Source organism: Pezoporus flaviventris, unplaced genomic scaffold (assembly GCF_033815535.1).
Source record: "Pezoporus flaviventris isolate CSIRO_AGI_PZ_B2104156 unplaced genomic scaffold, CSIRO_AGI_Pfla_v1 ptg000081l, whole genome shotgun sequence".
Classification (NCBI taxonomy): domain Eukaryota; kingdom Metazoa; phylum Chordata; class Aves; order Psittaciformes; family Psittacidae; genus Pezoporus; species Pezoporus flaviventris.
The window spans coordinates 901315-924522 of record NW_026892629.1 but is presented as its reverse complement, the minus strand read 5'-3'; the positions used below and the strand labels follow the sequence as shown (position 1 = coordinate 924522).

At 38.7% G+C, this 23208-nt stretch overlaps 1 long non-coding RNA gene across 1 annotated transcript; it reads left to right on the top strand.

Moving 5' to 3' along the window:
* Positions 1 to 18676: 18676 nt before the first annotated feature.
* Positions 18677 to 22980, top strand: LOC133280303 (uncharacterized). Its single transcript, XR_009747113.1, has 3 exons — positions 18677 to 19617; positions 20170 to 20255; positions 22440 to 22980. It is a non-coding gene; the product is annotated as an uncharacterized LOC133280303 (long non-coding RNA).
* The last annotated feature ends 228 nt before the right edge of the window (positions 22981 to 23208 follow it).

Below are 23208 nucleotides of genomic sequence, written 5' to 3'. Positions count from 1 at the left end.
AGAGCAACTACCCCTTGCACCGCAGAGGCCTCTATTCCAATCACAGGTGGGAGGATAAATCTCTCCGGATCTCAGGCTGCAGAGAGTAGCAGTGGTTCTTGCAAAGGCCTGAGCTGGGGAAAATGGTGTTCTTGCCTGCAGAAGGTATACTTCTAGATGAGGAGAGATTTGCCACAGCAAGGAGCTGTGGGAGCAAGATGGCAAAGTGCACAGTATTAGGGGACATAAAAAGATGTTGACAGCATCTTCATAGAGATCCTGCAGAGGCAAAAGCCTGAACCTGTAACTGCACGGAGGGCAGCCAAGATCATGGTCAGCTGTAGGGCAAATGGAGAGTCCCAGGCTGGGAAAGGCAGGAGGCTTGTCTGGCAAGAGGAGGATGGCAGATCTGCAGTTGCAGAGCTGGTTCACTGTGCTGGTAGCAGGCAAGAGAGAGAATGCCACCCCTGGGAAACCAGCAGAGTACTGCATTAGCACCAAGAGGAAGTTGTGAGTGATGGTAATGCAGGACTCACCTCTGGGGGCACAGAAGACCCATTTTGCTGATCTGACTTGCTATCTATAAAGACGTGGTGCTTATTGGGAACTCGAATTCAGCATGTTGCAAATAAACTGCCAAGGCTTGTCTGGCCCTTGTACTATTTCTCCTGCTGCTTATCTGCATTGGCAGCATTAATGTGTCTTGAGGCAGGAACCTTGAGCATATCAGGAGTGACTGAATGGCTTTAGGAATGAGTGTCAGAGGCACAGAGGCTCAGGTGGTGTTCTCTTGAGTCCTGACGGTGCAGAGGAAGGGCTTAGGGAGGAGCAGACAGATTCCATGGGTTAATGTCTGGTTGCACAGCTGATGTCATTGACAGGAATTTGGCTTTTATGAGCGTAAGACCCGCTTTGTGCAGTAGGAACTGCTAGACAGAGGTGGTGAAAAGGCTCTGCAAGAAGGGCATGGGGGTCTTGTCAGACAATGCGATGAACAAGATAAACAGCATGCCCTGGCAGTAAAGAAAACGAACACCTTCCTAAGTTATACTCATAGGATCAGAATTAACTATCTCACTTTGCCCAGTACGCATGAGATTCCTACTTGTGCAAAATAATCTGGAAGGCTGTGTGCAGTTTCAAGCGCCTCCATTTAAGGAAAGAGATTAATAAACTGAGGTGAGTTCAGAAGAAGACAACCAAGATGTCCAGGAGGCTTGAGTCTCCTTGCAAAGGGAGGGTGAAGGAACTGGTCTTGTTTGGGCTACAAGAGAGAAAGCTTTGGGGAGACCTAACAGCAGCCTTGACATAGCCATGACAAGGTTGTCAAGAAGATGAAGCCAGACGCTTTCATAGTGCTGTGTGGTGGAGGATAAAAGACAGCAGGTATAATCTGAATCAAAAGAGGTTCAGACTGAATAAAAGGAAGAACATTTTACCATGAGGACAATCAAACACTGGAAAAAATTGCCTGTGGGGCTGTGTGTTCTCCATAGCCTGAACAGATAAAGCCCTGAGAAAACTTGTCTTATCTCACATCTGATCCTGCTTTGAGCAGGACATTGGCGTAGAGATCTCCTGAGGTCCATTCCAGCCTGTCTGAGTTACCCTGTTGTAATATGAATATCGCATGATCCAATGAATTTAAAAAACAATGAACCAGTAGAACCAGTAAACTCACTGATGAACAGCAGAGTATTTATGTGCTGTGCCTTTGCTTTTCCTTAGCATCTTGTTGCAGGGTTAACAGAACAAGACATGAAGGCATTAGCTGTTCAGACTCAGCTTAGAGTCTTGGCTTTAACAGAAGAGAGGAGGAATTTGCTCTGAGTTGATGGATTGTGCACAGCAATAGTTGAAAAGTTTACGCTTTTTCCAATTTACTAAGCCTGCTAGGCTTCCAGCAGGGATGTGAGAGCGATGGGTGAAAGGGTTAGCATTTCAAATAGCCTGGTCTAGTTACACCAGTATTTCCTTGTTAGACTTCTCTCTGTGTGAGGGAAACTAGTTTAAATGAAGACTAAATTGAAAAATACAGATTGCTTGGAAAATAGTGATGGGGGAGAGCAGCCCTGCTCTGCATAATCCAGTAGTTTCAAAAAAGTTCCCAGAAAAACAACTCGGTGGTAACTTGCGTGAATGTATTCATTAAATTAAGAAATCGGGTCAAAGCGTGTTTGTGTTTACACAGAAATAATGGGCTTAATAATATTAACATGCCTAGTAGTGCATTCAGAGAAACATATGCAAGTAATGGCACTTGAACAGTTTCTAAAACTTGGATCAGTTGCTTTAAAAGTACCTTGCTAATAATAACAAGTATCATGCTTTATTTTATATGTAGGGAAATCGGGGTCTGCTGAAGTGATTTGTTGAAGGTCAATTGGGAGACCAAGGAAAAGAATTCTGCTCTTCTGAGACGCAAACCTGTGTTCTGTTAGACTGCTGTGAGAAGGCAGACGGCATCTTTGACCTGAAGTGTTCACCCAGCCAGTAGCTGGATATTGTAGTATATTAAACTGTGTTTTCATTCTTTGATACTGGCACCAGTTAAACACGTAAATTGAGCAATAAATGAATTACATTCTTAAAATGAATTATCCATTCACATGATGAATATCATACTGACCTGTTTACATATTTCTCACAAAACTATTCTCTGTGATTTGCAAACAGCTTAAAGACATGAATTTTTTGACAAATATCCCTAAAGAAAGCCAGGTCTTTGGCAGGCTGTTTAGCAAAGCCGTATTTTCACTCATATTCTCCCTCACTGATCTATATTCACACTGTCCCTGTACATATGGCAAAGCATTTGCTATGGGAGAAGTTTTTGTTTGTGAGGGCATGCCCACAAGCTCTTCCCCAGTTTCCACACTTTATAATTGGAGGAGCAGATACTTCATTATTTTTACTCTCTTCAACCTTTTATGTCTGACCATTTAGATCTTATCTTTCATTGTTTGGGGTTAAAGTTTTGCTAAGTTCCCTTTGAATTTATCCAATTGTCCTTCTAGTGTTTAGCTTCAGGAGCCTGAACAATATCTAATATTCCTTCTTATGGACAATCCATGTCCCTGCAACCACTGAAGTGAGCTTTCAGGTGTCATCAGACCAGCTTTCTTGGGTGCTAGGCATTGACTTTCTTGGGCCAAGAATGACTTTCTCTTACATTCTTTAGCATCTTAGTCATGGTATAGCAAAGCTCTACAGAGACTGTACCTCCTGAGCCTGAAGTACTTTTGCTTGAGCATGATTTATGTTGCAGAAACATGAAAGAAGTCAAGATCGGCAATGCACACACTGGCATCAGTCTAATATTCTTGATTCTTCTTGCTGGCACTGATGTAGTTATACATACGGAAAGCCTTGGGTTTTTTTTGCCACATTTGGCATAAAGTGCTTTATTATCTGGCATTGCTTATTGGTTGCAGTTGCATAAATTACACCAGGATATTATTTTGTTGTTGACAAAGGCTGCCCTCAGCACTTCAGACTTCACTGAATGCTGCAGTAGTTGTCCCTCTATTTGAACTGGTGTTTGAAAGTGTCTCTGACTTCAGCATTTGGACAGGCCCAGTGTGACATGAAGCTTCAGTATGAGGGCAGAGACCTTGCTGTGAGGGCAGTTACCTAATCCTTCTTTATCCACTGATAAAGACAGCTTCAAAAGGACTCAGTAAGACATGCTGTCCTTCGTTAAGGTCTCTACTGATATATTTTTCAGAACAAAGGCGCAGTTCAGACCTGTTCTGAGTTTCTTCCCAAGATCATCTTCAATTTCACTTGAGTCAGAAGACGAATCACAGATTAACATATAGTTGTTTTCTAAGCTACAGCCTGTCATGACCAAGCTTCCCTCTATAACTTTGTTGATAAAGCAAACTTTCAACTTTTTATGTTGATAGGCCAAGGTGTTTAAAAAGTACCTCCCTCCTCACAGTAGTGGCAGAAAGATGGGATAAGGTATATAATCATAAATAAATAATGTTTTAGTATTTCTGTAACCATCAAGGCCTTTTCTCTTAGACTCCAAGTGACCATCCATGACATCTCTGCAAAGTATCTCAGTCCCTGAGGTTTGTCTTTAGAAGACATTCCATTCAGCTTCAAAGTTCAGGATCATTCTTGAGGTCAGCGATAATTTTTTTAGATCCGTTTCATAGACTGACACAGTGTGAAAATGCTTATAAACAAGTACTCATTGGAGAAAGACAGCCCTTAAGATATTTTGTCTGTCAGTACATTCACAACCACCCTTTTACCCTTCTCACTGGGATTATTTGGAAGTTTCCTAGTTCTGAAGCTGAGAAGTACAGTGGGTGTGGGATGTATTTCTTTCTTTTAGACCAGCTCATGCCTCATGATGTGAGCACTCCTGTGCTGGTATTGGTTGCGGTAGAGTTGATTTTCTTCATAGTAGCTAGCATGAGACTACGTTTTGGATTTGTGCTGAAAACACTGCTAATACACAGAGATGTTTTCATTATTGCTGAGCAGTGCTTACACAGAGCCAAGCCCTTTTCTGCCTCTCGCCCCACCCCATCAGCAAGTAGCGTGGGGGTGCACAAGAAGCTGGGAGAGACAGCTGTTCCCAAACAACCGTAGGGATATTCCATACCGTATGATGTTTATACTCAGCCTATAAAGGTAGGGGAAAATGGAAGGGAGGATGCTTGGAGTGATGAAGTTCGTCTTGCCAAGTAGCCATTCTGCGTGATGGAGCCCTTCTGCCCTGGGGGTGGCTGAACACCCGCCTGTCCGTGGGAAGTGGTGAATGAGTTCCTTGTTTTGCTTTGTGTACATGCACAGCCTTTGCTTTATTTATTAAGCTGTCATTATTTTAACCCACAAGTTTTTTCACTTTTACCCTTCTGAATCTCTCCCCCATCGCAACAGTGGGCAGTGAGCGAATGGCTGTATGGGGCTTAGTTGCCAGCTGGGGTTAAACCATGACAGTCAGCTATCTTTATACCTTATGAATAGTGTTGAGGAAAAAAAAAATGACCTTGGGAACAAATGCGTCTATTTATTGGTATATAACTCTGTAACTAAGCATGGCATTTTTAAATGGAATAGTTGCAATTCAGTACCATGTCTATCACATTATCTTAGTGTACTAACTTTGCCTCACACATGGTATCATTCTTATCATGTCAGTTACATAAAATTAAGTAGGAGCGTGAAAACTAAGTGAAAAGAAACAACATTATGTGCACTTTTCAATTCATGGTTGTTTGGGCATGTACCAAACTTGTCAATTAAAAAAAAAAAAAAATATACACCTTCGTGTCAAAAAAATATACACCAAACTTGTCAATTAAAAAAAAAAAAAAATATACACCTTCTTCCTACAATGAAATAAATATCTCCCAATATTGAAATGGCTGAAGAAATAAAAAGCAAGTATTACAGCCAAAATTGCATATTATGATCTCAGCCAGAGAGGATTGTTGGTCTAAAGGACTGACTTCTTATTCTCTAACTAAATCAAAGTAAGTGACTAACAGTCAGAACTGACAGTAAGCAGCTAGTCAAACCTCTGAACTAAATAGAAGTAGTTTAAGCTGTCAGCGAAGCACCAGAGAGTCATTTTCCTGTGTTTCTTACCCAATTAGTACATACTTAAACAAATTGGAAAATACGATTGTGCAGCTACAAAGACAGTGAAGACTTGTGCTTTTTACATAGCTTTTCAGTTGTCATTTCAGGGCATGTTGATTTTCTATTTAATCGTGAGTTCAGCTAGAAGCTTTGGTTTCAAATTTCCCCCTTGGTCACTTTGTTCAGTTCTTACAAATACAGGCAGAAGGGAGTTCACATAGTAAATATTTTTACAAACTTTCCTTTCTAAGTTTCTCTGACTGTCATAATGGCTTTCTTTAAGGCCCTTTCACTGGTTTTAAGGAGGCTTGAAAGAACAGGAGACCAGGAAAAACTCTCTGGGATGGCTGAATGAGAATCAAAAGAGACCTGAGAACATGGGGAAGGCAAAGTTCATGACTTCTTTAATGGTGGAGAGCAGAGGAGCCCCCAAGGGAAGTAGCTCCCACGAGTGTGGATGTGATGAGGGTGCTCTTTGATGCGCAGGTCTGGTGAGATAGCCCCTGGAGACCACTGCTCATCCCTTTTGTTTTCTTCTTGCCATCCTCCCCATGGGGGAGTTGGGCATCCAGGGAGTTCTGGTATCGTCAGTACAAGTCTTCATGCTCCAAGCTGTGGGAAAACTGATCCTTCTTGCTCCTGTGTAGCTGGGTTCTTCCCTCCTGTGCTGAAGCTTGAGAGTGCCTTAAAGCCCAAGGTCTGTGCCACAGCCCTGAAACCACAGAGCTACTCCAGCTCAGTTTTCTGGCTCTCTCATACTCACCAGTTCCTCAATGTGCCTCTCCCAGCTGTGTAGCAGACTCCACCATCTCTGTTAACACTAATGTTTTCACAAGCTTCCAGTTCCAGAGCTGAGGAGTTCTGATACAGAGATGTGGAAATATTTACAAAAGGTGTTGAACAAAATCAAGACTCCTTTGCTTCTCTCAGTTGTTTTTTAGCAGGGATTACTAATAAAAGACGCAGCCAAAATTGCTTCTAATATTTGCTTTTTTATTATACTTCTGAAAAAGTAAATAATATCAACCCTGCATGTAATCCCTATCTACTTCAAAATGCAGGTCAAACACAGCAAACCAAAGTATCCATCAAGAGTGATGACTGTAGGTTAATACCTTTCTGTCAGGATGCCATATGGTGATTCGTGTTAATATTAACATAGCAGGGGGGAAAGAGGGAAGTTCCTTAGGATGATAATGACTATTGTGTGTTTGGACAGATACAGAAGTCAGCTTTTTTTGCTTCACAGAAGCAATACTGCACAACCTCCTCATGAAATTAAACTCACTACTAAAGGAGTTATTCCTGCACTGTAGAATCTTTTGGGAAGTGTAAAGCTGCTATAGCATCTCTTGTGACCTTTACTTCTATTTTCTGTGCAGGCAACAGCACCTTTTCTGTTTCTCCTAGTAAGGACCTAGACAAGAAAAAGAAGATGGAGGTAAACTGTTACCAGTTCTGCTGAAATGAACCACATATTTCTGAAAAGCAGCTCCTAGACCAGTTAGAATGGGACATGCTTTTTTCTGGATTATTCCTGGACCAGTTGCTTACAAATGGAAAATTGGATTATTGTTCTTTGTGAGTTTTTGTTGGTTTGTTTGCTTGGTTGGTTCTTTTGGAGTTTGTTTTTGGTTTCCATATTTTATTTTTTCTTTGCTGAGCCTTCCAGGACTCATGGTTTAATCTCTAGAACTTGAACTCCTCCATCTAAGATATGGTGTATTATCGGAACAAACAAGGGGATAATAATTCTGCTTTACTCAAGAATTTTAGATTTCAAAATCTGCCTTCATTTCAAATTGGACAACAGCCAAATATTTTGAAAAAAGAAGTAAAGCAGATTGAACAAAACCTTTTAACTGTACTCGTTATCTTGAATGACATTTTAAGATCTTAACAAAAATTTGACCCAATATGTAATTCTTAAAAAGAAAATCCATGTTTTATTTCAGGAACATGTCAACATTTTGAGGCTTTTGGAACTACTTGAAAGTATTTCTTAAAGGAAGTCTGCATAAAGCAAACACAGTTTTGAAAACATTTTATTTTCTTTTACAAAATATCTCTGTTAAGAGATATTCTCTTTGTTTATTCACTGTACCTATGAACTGTCATGAAACTAGAAGACTTTTAAGGTTTGGTTGCGGAAGCTTGGACAGATAATGCAAAGCAGAACATCAGCTGAAGAAAAAACATTATTAGCTTGATTGAAGTCTACCCTCAGAATTGAGCTAATCCTTGCTCTGCATTTTCAGCTATATGCATTGGTGTAGCAAGTAGGCATCATGCCCTACCTTTGACTCATTTCTGAAGCACTCAGTTAGAAAGGCATATTAATTAGGCAGTTCTGTATGTGTGAGCACACGTCATCTAATCATGAGCACAAAGCTTAAAATATGATGTTGACTTCTGTATAGGCACCTTATATACTGTAAATATAGAAACAGAATCATAGAATAGTTAGGGTTGGAAAGGACCTTAACATCATCTAGTTCCAACCCCTCTGCCATGGCCAGGGACACCTCGCACTAAACCATGCCACTCAAGGCTCTGTCCAACCTGGCCTTGAACACCACCAGTGATGGAGCATTCACAACTTCCGTGGGCAGCCCATTCCAGTGCCTCACCACTCTCACAGTAAAGAACTTCTTCCTTATATCCAATCTAAACTTCCCCTGTTTTAACCCATTACCCCTTGTCATATCACTGCAGTCCCTAATGACTATTAGGGACTGTATATTTTATATATTATGAAATATGTGTGTTATAGGCAAAGCACCTACATTGTGCTCAGTATTGCAAATAATCAGATCAGATGTTCAAGTTTAAATATCCAGAATTTGTTTTTTTAGTTTCCAATGAGCTAATTAAAGCCATAGCTAAGATAATGCTTTGCATCTCAAAGTAAAACATTTCCTGGCACAACGCAGTGAATATGCCATTGTTCAAGATGCTTGTGCTAAAATCTTAGAGGAAGTGATATATGGTATCTCAATTCCTAGAAATATAAACTCTTTTACAAATAAATATATGTACAACTTTTTGGTACCCTTAAAAATGTTTGGTGTGCATTTTTTTGGTGCTACGCAGACATTTTCCTCATTATCTGAATTTAAACCTGGTTTACATCAAAACTATAGTCTGCCTCTCTTAACTGCCTCCAGTAATTTTTTAGTAGGGTTATGTGTGGTGTGTGTGCTTAAGAAAACAACATTAGGTTGTGCTATCTGATCTTAACATGCTGTACTGTTGTGGTGAATTTCTTAATGCACCAGGGTGTCCATCAGGCCCCAGATACAACCACAAAGCCAAGCCAGTGACGCAAATCAGCAGCTGATATAAACAAGTTGACACAAACCAGAAACTGAGCTAGCAGTGAACCTCCAGAGATGCTTCTTTTTTTCTTCTTTTTTTTTTTTTAATAAAGAGGAACATTTCTCAGCGACTGAAATGTTTCTGCATTTGCCTCCAACTTCACAATTAACCTAAAATTAGCTCTGTAACATAAAATTTATGAGAAAGAATGCGATACAACCTGCTTGCAATTAGTTTTATAGACAGTGTATCCTAAACTTAGCATGTTTGTTGATTTTTAAAAGTACACCAATGACCTGTTTTCCTATTTATATGCCATTTAAGACTCTGCAAGAATACTCACAGCAGAGGCTATAGTGCTTTATTGAAGTCCTGTAATCTTTCTTTCAGATCTTTACTCTTAGGTGATTAAATCCATATAATCACTTTCTTTACAGTTAGAAATATTTCTCTCAGATTCCTTCATTCCAAACAATAAGTGTATATGTAGTACTTTATTATTACTGTTTAGTTCACACTCCTAAGCATAAGCATCATGGCACCTAGATTTACACTGGGCATGCTTCGCTAATGTAAACTGCAGGTACATACTGTGCTAGTAGTGCTGCATGTTGGTGCAGCTTTGAGTAGCAGAAGTGAAGTATTTCTTTTGGCTCCCTGTCGTGCTTTCCTCCTCCTTTCAGCCAAGTAAGATCTTCAAGCCCAGGTCCAGGTTTGTCTGTGTAGCTACACCTGCAGTGAGACTGTTGTCTGGTGCAGCTGTAGCATTGCAAACCGCTTGCTTGACAGATGCAGCCAGGCCAGCAGGAGTGCAGTGGAGATGTGCTTAGAAATATCCACCTCTTCTCCTTTCCCAGAGTAGTTACTGTCTATTTTGCTGTGTGTTTTCATGAAGTCATTCAAGTACTTTATCCTGTGTATCATTAAATGTGGTTATAACAATGTTTTCAAACAGCTTATGACTTGTACTAAGTCAGATGTGGTTTTTCTTCTACATACTTATGTCTGAAAGCATAATACTCTGAATTTTATTTTATTCATCTCCAGGTTTTGATTTCTTTTAAAAAGATGGCACAAGCAAAACAACAGAGACAACCTGATCCTAAAAACTGACAGTATTTAAACTTATGGCAGTATGAGGCATAGCAAGACTCCCGTTTTTTCTGACTGACACTTTGCTTTGAATTACCTCAGTTTGATTAACCTTTATTTGCAACCTAGAGTAATTGTATTTATGAAACATAAATTTAAAGACTGTTAGTTACTGTATTAGGTAAGTAACACACATTTTAACAAGTTCTTTTGAAGAAGAAAAATGTTGGCCATCACATATGTAGTTGCAGTAGAAAATAATTTTTGCCTACTGCTAATATGTCTCATCATGCTACAAATCTTCCTATTAATGGGATAATAAATAAGATATAAAAGCTCTGCTCCTCCAAGCTTTTCATATCATTTCAAGCCTGCTGGAAAACACAAGAAAAGTTGCCAGTCAGTCCTCCTGAAAGTGAATGTCTTCTTTTACATAGTCCAGATAATACTGTAACAGGAAATTACTTCTGTATGTGGCATACATATGTGTTGGGAAGAGCAGGACATTTTTGTATCTATTAATAGAGAGATGTCTTCTACTGGGTATTATAATTTACTGAATAGTCCCCGATGTTAGCTAGCTGTTGTTGTAATCATGACCTTATACAAAACTGCTTTTAATACATTTTCCACAAAATTTAGTCTTCTGACAGAAGGTGGGTTGATATACAAAAGATAAGAAAACTGCAGTTCATATGTCTTTTTTTCTGATTACTTTTATTTACCAAATAAATAAAGATGATATTGACAGCATTTTTCTAGTTATTTGTCATTACTGTCCCTTGATCTTAATGTAATATAAAAGATGGTGATAAATTGGCATTTTCAGAGGCAAATGTGGAGTATTGAGAGGGTCTGTAGACTGAGGCTGACATTTTTAATTTACCATCCGACTTTTAATGTTTTCTTATCAACTTAACCCCAACCAACAAACAAAACCACAAGGAACCAGAATTTGGAGCCACTGTGCTTAGCTCTGTTCAGCTTTAGGAAAGGGTTCCAGAGATTAAAATTCATGTTTAAAGATTATGTATTTAAGTTCCAAAACCTACTGTCTTCTGCCTAAACACAGGCTCTGCCTACTGCTCAGTTCATTACAGTATCAATATTACACAGTATAGTACCATCTATGCACTGTATAAAGTAATAAATGATATTATCCTCTCTGTCTTATTGCTTTTAGCTCTGTATTTTGCATTTAATCTGTTGCAAGAAGAGCTGTTGCAATCTGGGGACTACCATTCATGAATCATTGTTTAAGGGAACATTTCCATGTGAGTGGAATCCTGTGTCAGATTCTCATCTTCTGGGTCTGCAGCTGCATTTCAACTCTGAAATCATATTACTTTTAATTGGTGGTAACAGCAGCAGGGCACTTCTCATAGACAAGATTCTCATGCAAAAGTGACTCAAACAAAATTCACATTAATGTGTGCTGGTAGCCCCGCAATGTGCATGCTCAACCCCATTCTGCATGGTCCTTGCAGCTGAAAGGAGAAGTTGTGTTGCTGGACAAAGAGAGTGTGGTGACAGGGTGGGGTATGGAGCCTAGGGCAGTTGTTCTGCCTCCTCTATGTTCAGTTTTGCCTACAGTGATGAAGAAACTTGAGTTGTCCTGACTTATAACAATGAGACAGCCACATCCCTCATGAAGTTCATCTTCTCCAAGAGCTCTGCTGGGGATGTTGGTTTGAATGTGAAAATCCCCCAGAAAGGAAGGCAAAGAAATGACGGTCTAACGATGAGTCTTAACTGCTGGCAAGCTCCAGTAGATGGGTGGAGGGTGGGCTAAAAGATTTTATCTATCTCTCCCAGTTGCTCTCAGGACAGCATGCTTGATCATTAAGGATAGCAGACCTCTAAATGCAATTCTGAAGTCAGTGGAGGTACAGTGGGCTGTTAGATACATCCCTGCATTAACTGGCACAACCAACAGACTGCCTGCAAACAGATCTTACAGAAAAGGTGGACGGGCTGCGGAAGCCTGTCACAGCTTGTGTTGATTTATCCAGTGAAGTGCTTGGGCAGGAAGCTTAGAAAAGGCAGAAGAACAGAGGTGGTGTTTTTACTGTACTAGCGACTTACTGTGGAGCCAGCCAAGAAAGAGGAAATCATGCTGCATGGAAGGCAGGTCACTTGGAGGATAAACTCTTAGCAGAATCTGGGATGGGTTTGGACTGGATTTCTTGTCTCCTGAGAGTCCTATGACCTCACCTGAAAGAATGGCCAAAATGTTTAAAAATCATCTACAGCAAGGAGATGCATGCAGATAATGCCTCACACTCGCATGTCCTCGAAGGACAAATTGTAACACCAGGGTCTCCAGAGGGCGAAGGGATAATGGATATGCTGTCAGCCCTTGTTTTGAAGGTCTCAGAAGATAGGCCTATGAGACATATGGAAAAATCTATGTACAGGAAATGTTCTAGAGCAGGCACGGGAAGCCTGCATGCAGTTCTGCAGCCTAGAGGAGCCAGGGGAAAACTGACAGTATGCAAGCCTAATGTGACTGTGTCTAAATACACGTTGAATAGTCTCCAGCTGAAAGGACCTTATCAGGACTGTCTGGCAGGATCTGTTACAGGTCTTGCACCAGGGACATTATTAAGATGACAGATGATGCTGTTAAAATGGCAGTCTGTAACATTGCTACAAAAAGATCTTTAAAGCTGTATTTTTGTCTGGGACTTTTATAAAGTGACAGAAAAAATGTACATTGTAAAAATCTGAACGTGTGCTTGTGGAGTGAAAACAGTGTCAAATGTGAACACGAGCAAGAGAGAAATGAAGGAAATGGAACAGTGGGATTGTAGAGAGAAGGGAAAGGTGCTACATGGAAACAGAGCAGTGAACGCTTCAGAAATCTAATTTGAAAATCATAATCCAGATCCCACATTTTTCTAAATCTGGTCAAAATATCTGAAACTGTGGACTCAAAAACCTTGAGGTAGAAAGGCCTAAAGGCTTTCTTGTAATCTATGCTAATATATACTCATTAGTGTTCCTGAGGAATAGAAGTTACTGTAGAACAAGATTTCTGCTGTACTGACATGTTTTGTTCTGACCAGAGCTAAAAAAATATGAGTGGAGTGAAATTAAAATAGTCTGAAATATATAATGATTGGAATTTAGTGTGCAAACTCATTAGATTTAAGACATTTTAGGTAAAAGTGGTGTTATATATTTTTATATCTTCTCTCATGATGCAAATCCCAGTATATGTTAATGGTATTTTAAAGTAGTACATTTAAAATAGATTAAAACTAAAGACAGAATTGAAATTTAATATGTGGAATGGATTCCCACAAGAGGAAAGAGTCTAGAAATAATGAGAATTCAAGACAGTATAAAATGACAACATGTATAAAAGAAAACCTAGGTGAAATTTAGAAAGTTAAGAAGAGAGATCATTTTTGCACTTTGCTATAAACTTTGAATCTGTAGCAGAACTACTGAGCACTGCTGCAAATAGGATAGTAAGCATGGCTGTTACTCAGACCACTTTTTCTGCTCTGGTATGTCAGTTCCTATGTTATGTGTTCTTCCTCCAAAACCTCTTTATGGCTGAAAAAAAATGTATCAAATAGCTTGAACATTAGCAAGAATCACAAAGCTCTTCAGAATTTTAAGGGACTGCCTTTAAAACTGGTGGTGCTATTTACCATTTCAATTCCAAGTGGGAAGTGGGCAGGATAGAAGCTTTCCTGCAGTTCTCCACAGCCTGTGTGAGCTTCTTTAGTCAGTGATTCAAGGTCAGCTTAGTCTTTTTTCTTAAAGATACGTAGTTCTCTTAAGACCTAACTTAGCTGCTTTTCTGAGAGATTTAATGTTCACCTTTTATGGTCTAAGAAAACAGTCCAAACTGAGCCCCTAGTGTGAGTGCCGTCAAGAAGCCATGGGAAGATGCAGTTCTGTGGAAGAACAAGTATCTACAGGATTACACAGCAAACCTGCAGGAGATATATATATATATATTTATGCCCATCTGTCACTATATTTTAAAAGAAATTATTTTTTCTTAGAATGGTGTAGAATGATGAATAAGAATAATGAGATTACCAGAGCTCAGCTGTGAAAATAGTGAATTAAGAAATTGTGTAACATGCCTCCTGTAGCAGTCACTTTATCTGCAGAGATGGAGGTAAATATGATACCCAGCTTTAGAAGTTCATGGGTGCTCTAGCAACCTGCAGACTATGAGTCTGTCTTCTTTACCATCCAAGTCTTTATAAATTGTAATAATGAGTATATGTAGTAGCCAAATACATAGATAAAAAGTTTACATGCCATTTGTAGAGGGAAGTCACTCTTACTCATGTATTGCAGTTCTTCAAAAGAGTCAACAGCATGTGGATGAGGGTGGTCTTGCGAGTCAAGTGTACTTGGATTTCCAAAAACTATTCACAAAGTCCTTCACAATGATTTCTGAAGAGGCCAAACTTCTGCAGAAGAAAATGAAAACTATCCTTTCAAGGATACAGTACTTGTTACAAGACGAGTAAGTTTTCGTGGTAGTGGAGGTTTCCATTGGAGTCTCATGAGAATATGTGCTGGGAAATGTGTTCAGCTATTCATGAAGAGACTTAGAAAAGTAGTGGAGTGGTGGAACAAGGATATGAAGAAATTTTCTAATAATCAAAAAATGTTCAGGATGGCCAGAATTAGGGCTAATGGCTAAAGGATTTATTAATCCTTAGTAAGTGAGTAAAAAGGTGATGCTTGAGTCTTACAATCAATAATGTAAGGGGTGGGGGAAGACAATTATGTGTGCAAAGCAATGGACTCTAAAATGAGCTATTACTTTTAAAGAAAGACATCTTGAACTCTTTGGGCGGGCCTCTGAAAACATCAGCTCACATATTGCCAGCCAAAACCATGAAAAGAATGAGGAGAGGAACAGAGAGCAAAATAAACAGTCATTACACCACTAAATAAATCCAGGATATGCTCACATCTTGAATATTAAATGCAGTTCTGGTTACCCCATTCCAGAAAGTAAATATTAGGATATAAAGTACAAAAATACTGGTCAGAAGTACAGAACAGAGTGAGTTAATAAATGAGGAGAACCTCCTTTGGTGTAGAAAAAGATCAGAGGTGTGCTGAGAGGAAAAAGCATAATAAAATCATGGAGAAGGTGAATATGGAATGATTACACTCTTTGTAACACAGGAACTCTGAAAACAAAACAAAGGAAGCTCTTTTTCACATAATGCATAGTTAAGTTGTTGGATTAATCACCCCAAGATCTTGAGGCCAAAAATATGATTGTTTTCAAAATGAAATTAAAAAACACACATAGGATGGATTCATATTGCCAGTAAACACAATGGCCTAAATATGCCTTGTGTCTCAGAAGGTCCCTTACCAGATCGCCAAAATCCTTTCTAGAGAAAGGACCACTCTGTTTGTCTGCTTTATACTCTTTCCCAGCATCTGCTGTTGGCTGTTGTCAGATTACTTTTGGCACCAGTATAGCCACTCTACTTATGTATTCTTTTGCTGATATTCAAAATTGAATACATTTTGAGTTTCTAAGCCTTTAATCAGGGGTTTAAAAACTACAGATCAGAGTGGTTGATGCTTTTACACTTCACGATAAAACTTGAAGGACATTGCTTATCAGGAAAGGTGACCATGCAGTCTGTAAAAATCCAGCTTGCTTAAGCTATGACAAAGTAAAGACGTGAACCCCAGTCTGAAAATGCTTTCTTTTATTTGTTTGTTAAAGTATGTTTTGTATGTAGAGACCTGTATATGGAGTTGGAAAGGTTTCCATATAGGGTTCATCAATAGTTAATGCTTCTTGTAGCCATGTCAGATAAACAGTGTTGTTTCACTTCGTGTTTATATGTCTTCAAGTGATGTGTCCCACTTGGGCAATTTCAAAAGGTTTTCAGGCTCAGATGGGTTTGTGTAATGATCCTCATTTGAGCTGGAGATCTTCAGAGAACAGGCACTCTCATGAGACTGCTGGTATTTCCTGTTTCTCATCAGACCAGAAATACAGTAGCAGAGGAAGAGCTTTTCTCTTAGCACTGTATGGTATTTGAGATTCTGCCTGAATCTAGGAAGTGCCACAGTACATAAAACTGACAGAAAACAAACAAACAAATTTAGTGTTCAGACCACAGAAAAGTTTCATATTTGAGTTGTGTTTGGACAGCAGTGGTTCGCCCCTCCCTAGACTTGTGATACATTTTTGCTCAGAGTTAAGGACAAAGGTGACATTTTTTGAAGTTAATTACATGCTTTTTTGTAAATCTATCTGCTATGTAGCACTGACATAAGCATTTTATGTTGTAAAGACAGTGGTATTGTACAGTGGTACTTAACACACTAATTATAATGTAACACTTCCTTGTAGGACTAAACGTATTTATCTAAAAATATCTTTTAATGAGATATGCATTATATTAAAATAGGGTCTCATTGATTTTCTTGAAAGCTATCTAGTGATTTCTTTAATAAAATTTGTGATTGCAGGTATAAATTGATACATATGTATATTTTAAACCCAAAAGGTCAAACACCAGTTTCAGGCAGTTCCAATATAGACAAGTTAGAACCAGCACAGATTTCTCTTGACGCAGAGGATAAACAGAGACACAGAGTGACTAAGTGTGTGCTTGTGTCTTTCCAATACTTATGCATACACATTTTACATTTTAACAATTTTAAAAATTCACTTTTTTTTGTATTTTTTGAAATATTTATATATCTTAATGGTGTGTTTGTGTGTGTTGTTTTTATTTATATTTATAATGCAATAAAAATAACTATGTATAAAACAATGCTGAAGAGTAGGTGATTTTGTCTTGTATTTCAAATGTATTCCAGCTGCTTTGGCTGTTATTTTCACCTTGCTGACCACGTGATTTCGCTGTGGTGAATATGTGCGTAAATGAGGTTTTTCTTGTGGATTTCCTGTAGATACTGGGAAGTTGCAGATTATGCAAAGGTGGCAAGACAGTTTATTATTCCGGATGTCAAAAGATGTAAAAAGCTTCTGAAATGATTTGTTTAAAATATTCCTCTTTTGGTGTATGAGAGGAAAACCTACTGTAAGTGCCCAAAACACCTAATTATCCTGTGGTGTGTTGCTGTACTTTAAAGCCATTTCCTGTGAATAAATCAGGAACAGAAGCAAACTGTTACTGCTACCTCTAATTTGAGAAATTTTAGAAACTCTGCTCAAGATCTTTTCCTAAAGAAAACCTAAGTGATATATACATGCCCTCAAAATTCTAATTTTTTTTTACTAGTTTTAAAAGTTGGGTTTGTTGTTTTTTTTTTTTTTCCACTCACAATTGGTACTCGGAAGATTTTAAAATTTGGGTGAAACAGATGACGGCATAATCACAGTTCAGTCGTCAGTGAAAGTTTGCCATACTGAGCAATGCTGCTCTTGGTTGCCTCAATGGTAAAATTTTTTTGGCTTGAAGAAGCTAATTCAATGAGATAAGTAAGTTTATGGGAAATGAGTAGTCAATCTAAAGAAGATGAATGTACTTCACCATCTAGAGGTGGTCCCACCCTTGCTTTAAGCTGCTTCTCTGTTGAATATAAAATTTGCACTGGCCCAGGTTGCACCCATCTGTTACCTGATCTTTTTCAGTCCATTTCTCTTGGTGAATTCAGAACACTGAATTAAAATCACAGCTCCTTCTGCAGTGTTTCTGGGAATAGAGTGCATCAAAATGAGATTCAAAACTTGCAGCAATTTCAGAATACAACTATCTAAAATCAACAGGCAGCTGCCTAAGACTAACAAGGTGGTAGGAATGCTAGAAAAGGAACAGCTGAGGGTGGACACCCTTCTTGATTGTTTCCCCTCCTGGACCTCAGAGATATTCTGCTCTGTGCTTTAGAAAGGATCTCTCTATTCTGTGGAGGTGCAAAAGTCAGAGCACTGTTCTAGGCTCTTGCTTTAAAACATACCTGGGCATGGCACATTCCTTTCAGATACAGCCAGAGGCATGGCTGATAGTGCCCATCTTTTGTACTATAGGTTACTTAGAGCACTTCCACAAGAATTTGTTTTGGTCAGTGATTTTCTTAGCCTAAAGGCTTTTATAAAGACAGCTTTCACCACTTGTAATAAGATCCTAATCAGAGACTAGAGAATAGTAAATGAGAATATTTTTCATTGTGCTTATTGAAAGTGTGCAGGAAAAATTCAAGTATCCCTGGATCAGGAAGAAAATCTGTGAGGAACCAGGAATTTTTTGACTTGCTACTTACTGCATTTTTTTCAGAAGCAAAAGCTTGTGGTCTCTAGTGCTTGTTCTGAGCATCACTGTTGTGTTTCACATGGAAGAATTATTTGGTAAAATTCTAAAGTGGTCTCAAGTGTTACTGAGGGTGGTGCTGCGTAGAAGACAATATGGTGAGAGTAGTACCTTATAGGGTATAATGTAGAGTGCATGGGCAGGAGCTCCACTCCAGATCCCCTCTTTGAATAGAAAGCAGCTTTGCTACCACATCTGTAGGCACCCCAGAGGTCCAGGTGTGTTTTATTAATGGTTTAAGAATACCTATCAGACTGGTCACCTCACACATTTTAGTAGAGTTATGTCTTCTGAATCTTGGAATTGATCCAGGCATTGAATTGTCCAGTTCACTGAGACTTGGAAAATTTGCATTATCCTCAGAAGAACACAGAGGACTTTAATGGAAAGTATGAAGAGTGGGGTGTATCTAGGTTTGAGAATCAGATTTAAACACATAATCACCATCTAAATTTTAGGTGCATGCTAAGGATCTAAATTATCTGTTGCATCTGGTCCACAAAGCCATTTTGACTTACTGCTTTGCTTTTTTTCTTCAGTCTGTTCTGTTCCACCTCTTTTCTTTCCGTCTAGGATGGAATACTACAAGGACTGAGGAAAATCCTTAGATCTCTGCACACATGCTAAGTTACTGTTTGAAATCAAAGATGTCTGCATGCTCTTGCAGAACTAGGTCTCTACATTGCATTAATTTTATGTCATCACTTCAAATTTATTAGTTAGAATATATGTGCCATAGGTTAAATTGCTATATCAACATATGATTGCATGGCTGAAGAGTGCTTTCACTTCTAGTGGTTTTAAGGTGGCCTCATTTGTTGCAATACTACAGGAATGTGAGGCTTTTAAAGGGGGAACTCTCAAAGGGTTTGAGCCATATGAAACCATAACCAGGTATCTACTCAAACTAACATCAAGACTTCTCTGTAAGCTTAATAGTGTAAATTCAGGTGCTCTAAACCAGGTAATGCATTGCTGATTACCTGAAAATCCTTTGTAGACTCTCAGACAGGCCTTCATGGGAGATAGTGCCAGGCAAGTACTAATCTGAGGGCAGAGGGAAGTCACATATAAGTTCCTGGAGTAAAATACAGGAATGTTGAATACAGAACTAAGGAAAGATGAGATGAGGGAATACCCCAAGTGTGATTAGTGGTGTTTTTGCATTCATGTGTATATGTAGAGAGAGGATAAGAGAGAAAGACCGATGCAGAGTGAGAAGCAAGAACGTGATGTCACCAGTGAAGGTAAAAGCACAAGATGTGTGATATTGTTAGCATTCTCGGAAGAGTTTTCTCCCAGATCATCAGTTTGCAACATATACAAAACCTTGGTAAGAGCAGCAAGATGTACCCACACCAAACGATCCAGCTTTGGAGACTGGGGTTGAATAGAAGGATTTCCTGGAATGAAATATGGAGAAATGTTGACCAAAACATTAATAAATGACTGCCATGTAGTTATCAAACATACATCAGTTGTCAAAGTCATCATGAGCTCTGTAAGCCAATTAAAATGTTTAGTATACATTTTTATTCTTTTTATGGTAAGTGAGAAAACAGTAATGCAATAAAAGGAAGGTGTGCCAGAGTGAGGTCTAGAGTTCAAGCAAAATGCTTCAGTGGAGTAATCTGATCGCCTCAGCTTGTTCTGTAGTATTGCTGAAGATATTTCTAAATCAGCAAATCCACCCACAACATGATGAAACCAGAAAAAATAAAGAGGAGCAGGGGGGAAGTCTTGCATGGGGCAGGGATATAGGAGATCCGGTTTGTGTTCCCATCTTTCTCATTAGCTTTTGGTTGACAATAATGGTGGAGAAGGAAAAGGATTTTCTCACTTTCCCTGCTAACACTTTTGTCACGTCTACTTATCTTGTCTACAGTTCACACTGAAATAAACTGAATATTCACACTGCTGTTATGGTGGTCAGCAAGCATTTGTGCTCACACTGACCCTGATACGCTGCAGGTATGCGTGTAACCCCAGAAGAAGCCTTGCTGCAGGTTGCCCAGCGGTTCCTTATGGCCCTTCTAGGAGGGACCCCACAACAACATGGCATCTCTGCAGCGCAGCTGAAATCCAGAGAGGCAGTTTGGTACGGCACGGCATGGCATGGCACAGCACGTCTGCCCAATCCACACTTCAGATTTTGTGCCAAGGTCCTCATGAAGGGGAGGCATAAGCCTGATTCCCCTACTTTGGAGGTGTTCCCTGAAACATCCCAAAGTTTGCTCAGCTTTTCATACTAAAAAATGTGCAAGGCATGCCTGAAATCATCACAGACATGGGCCTGTATTTGTGGTGTAGTTTAGATGTAGCCGTATGACTAGAAAAACAGGGACAAGTAAGCAGTATGGCTCGGTATCTACTGAATAATAATATGCTGATAATAACATTTCCTTCAGTACACACATTTCTAATCTTTTAAAGGAGTAAGGCAATGAACTATAGTTTCTATACTGTAATATTGCTTTTTAGGAACTTATTTTGAAATCTTTTAAAACTTCTAAATTTCCAGGAAATAGTTACTTCATTACTACAGAGTTACTAGCACATCTTGGCCTGTTTCCACAAAACTGGGAAAATAACTTTACCAGATGCCAGTGAGTCTTTTGTACAGTGGGAGCAAGTCTATATGAAATCATGAAACAACATGAAGAATGCTACTAGCTAAAAGCCTTTCCTTAAGAAAATACTGAGACTCTTCCTTATGATTCAAAACTCAAATGCACATTTTTCCACTTCACTGCTATGAAAGGAATCCTCTGTTCAAACAAGGTGACTATAATGTTTAAAGGTACAGTTACCAGGTAGTTAAATATGAACTAAATTATTTTTGCTGTTGCTGACTATGAAATGGAGGGTTGCACCTTTCTTCTCTGCTTTCTTTCCTTTCTATTCCCAGTTTTTTCAAAGCAAAATTAGCTTCTCATGATTACTTTCTGGAAGACATAAAACGGCAACAACAGTGCCGCTATTGGTAGTGAAAGATTTTCAAAACATGCACAAGGGAATGTTGGATCAGAGGATGAAATCCTGAATTATCAGTCAGTGGGATTTTACTATCCCATTCCAAACAATGGTTATGATAATTATGTAACATGACAGAATTTGACACATTTTGTGCAATTATTAGTTTATTCTGGATCCGTAATTTCTGATAATAAATTTTAATATAAAGTAGTATGTCAGGCCTTTTAACTATTATCTCTACAAAGGAATTTTTTGTTTTTAATGTCCTGCTATCATCGTTTCAAACTGCTTTTTTTTTCACCAAGTTTCTTTAATCTCTTACCAAAACTCAGTCTGGATTTTAATGATTATGTCGAAAACCTTTCACATTAGTCTGTAGGATGATGTTTGAACACCCAACAAATATAATGATCCACAGAATTTTGTGACAGTGGGTCTGAATGGAGCTATATAAGCAAATATCAAAATTGTATTTTGAAAGATTGCAGGACCTCTAGCAGCAGTAGTGAGCAAAGCACTGTAACTATCCAACAGTGGAACAACTAGGAAAAAAGAGAATAAGAAAGACAATCACCTTGAATTTACACAGCATATGATCATGACTTCTCTAGCTAACCTGAATTGCTATCTGAACATATCTTCTAAAGTTGTCAGTCTCCAGGCAGAACGACATTACCATCCCAAGTCTGTCCTAAGCATATATGGGAGTGGTATTGTATGTCAAGCCCAGCTCGTTGAGATAACTGGAACCAACTTGGAAAAAAACACTGTCAGTGGAAAAGGAAGTTGTGCTAAAGCACATCTTAAGTGCCTGTCCTGGGTTCAGCCACTGCTACTTAATACATACATAATTAGAAATACTATAAATAGAGTACACGTTAGTCTTCTGGTTGTTTCAGCTGTAGGAGAAACCTTTACAGGGCATGACTGTGTATGGCCTCTCTTGTACAGCCATATGATGAAGGAAAGGCTTGGACGTGACCTATTCATCAGCATGCTGACATTTGTATCACAAGGTTAGAGTAATGTGAGATAGATGATAACTTATGTAATGAACTTTTGAAAACCATTTTAGAAGCGGTTCCAAGAGGTTGGCTTATTTGTTATAGATAATCTGAGGTTGGGTCCGCTGGGGAATTTGAGCAGGGATCCTGAATATGTTATTCATTCTTTTTGCAGAAAAGCACCTTAGGAAGTGAGTGGGAAGATGAGCGTGCAAAATATTTGGAAGATGAATAACTGAGCATGGAAAAAGTGTCTTGGAGAGTAATAGTTCTTCCCTCCTCCTGAAATGTGTTTCCCATGACCAGCAAAAATAATGACAAGCTATGATTCCTCTGTGTTTCATCAACAAGACTTGGACATTTTGTTGTAGGGTGCATTATTAGAAAATAGGTTATTTAGATTTTTCAGCAGATGTCTAGTAAAAATAGAATAAAAAATCTAATCAGCAAATCTTGGGAGATACCATGAAATAGAACCCCCTTCTATTTCACTGCACAGGAAGTGAAAGTGCAGGAGTTTTTTTGTTTTCTTTTGCTGCCTTGCTTTAACCAGTTTTGCTTTTCATTATTTAATACACAGTTTTTACTATGCAAAGCAGAATGTATTCCTAATTATCTCAGTGTAATCATGTAAAAAGTCATGAACACATTATCATCTTTAAATCTGTTTGTTATAATGTTTGTTAAAGTGAGTTGTTAACAACCTAGTTGTTAAAATGCACTATATCATTTCCTTTCTTTTAATGATCAATAGTTAAATGTAGCACAGTTATAACATCAAACATCTGAATAATAAACTGAGATCTAAATTAGTAAATCATACAAAAACTTGAAACATCTGTCTCCCATTGTGTAAATCATACTTGCTTTGAAAAAACAGACATTAACTCTTAAATTTGTAGTTTTGGGTACAGTGTGTTTATTTTTCATAGAAGAGCTCAATT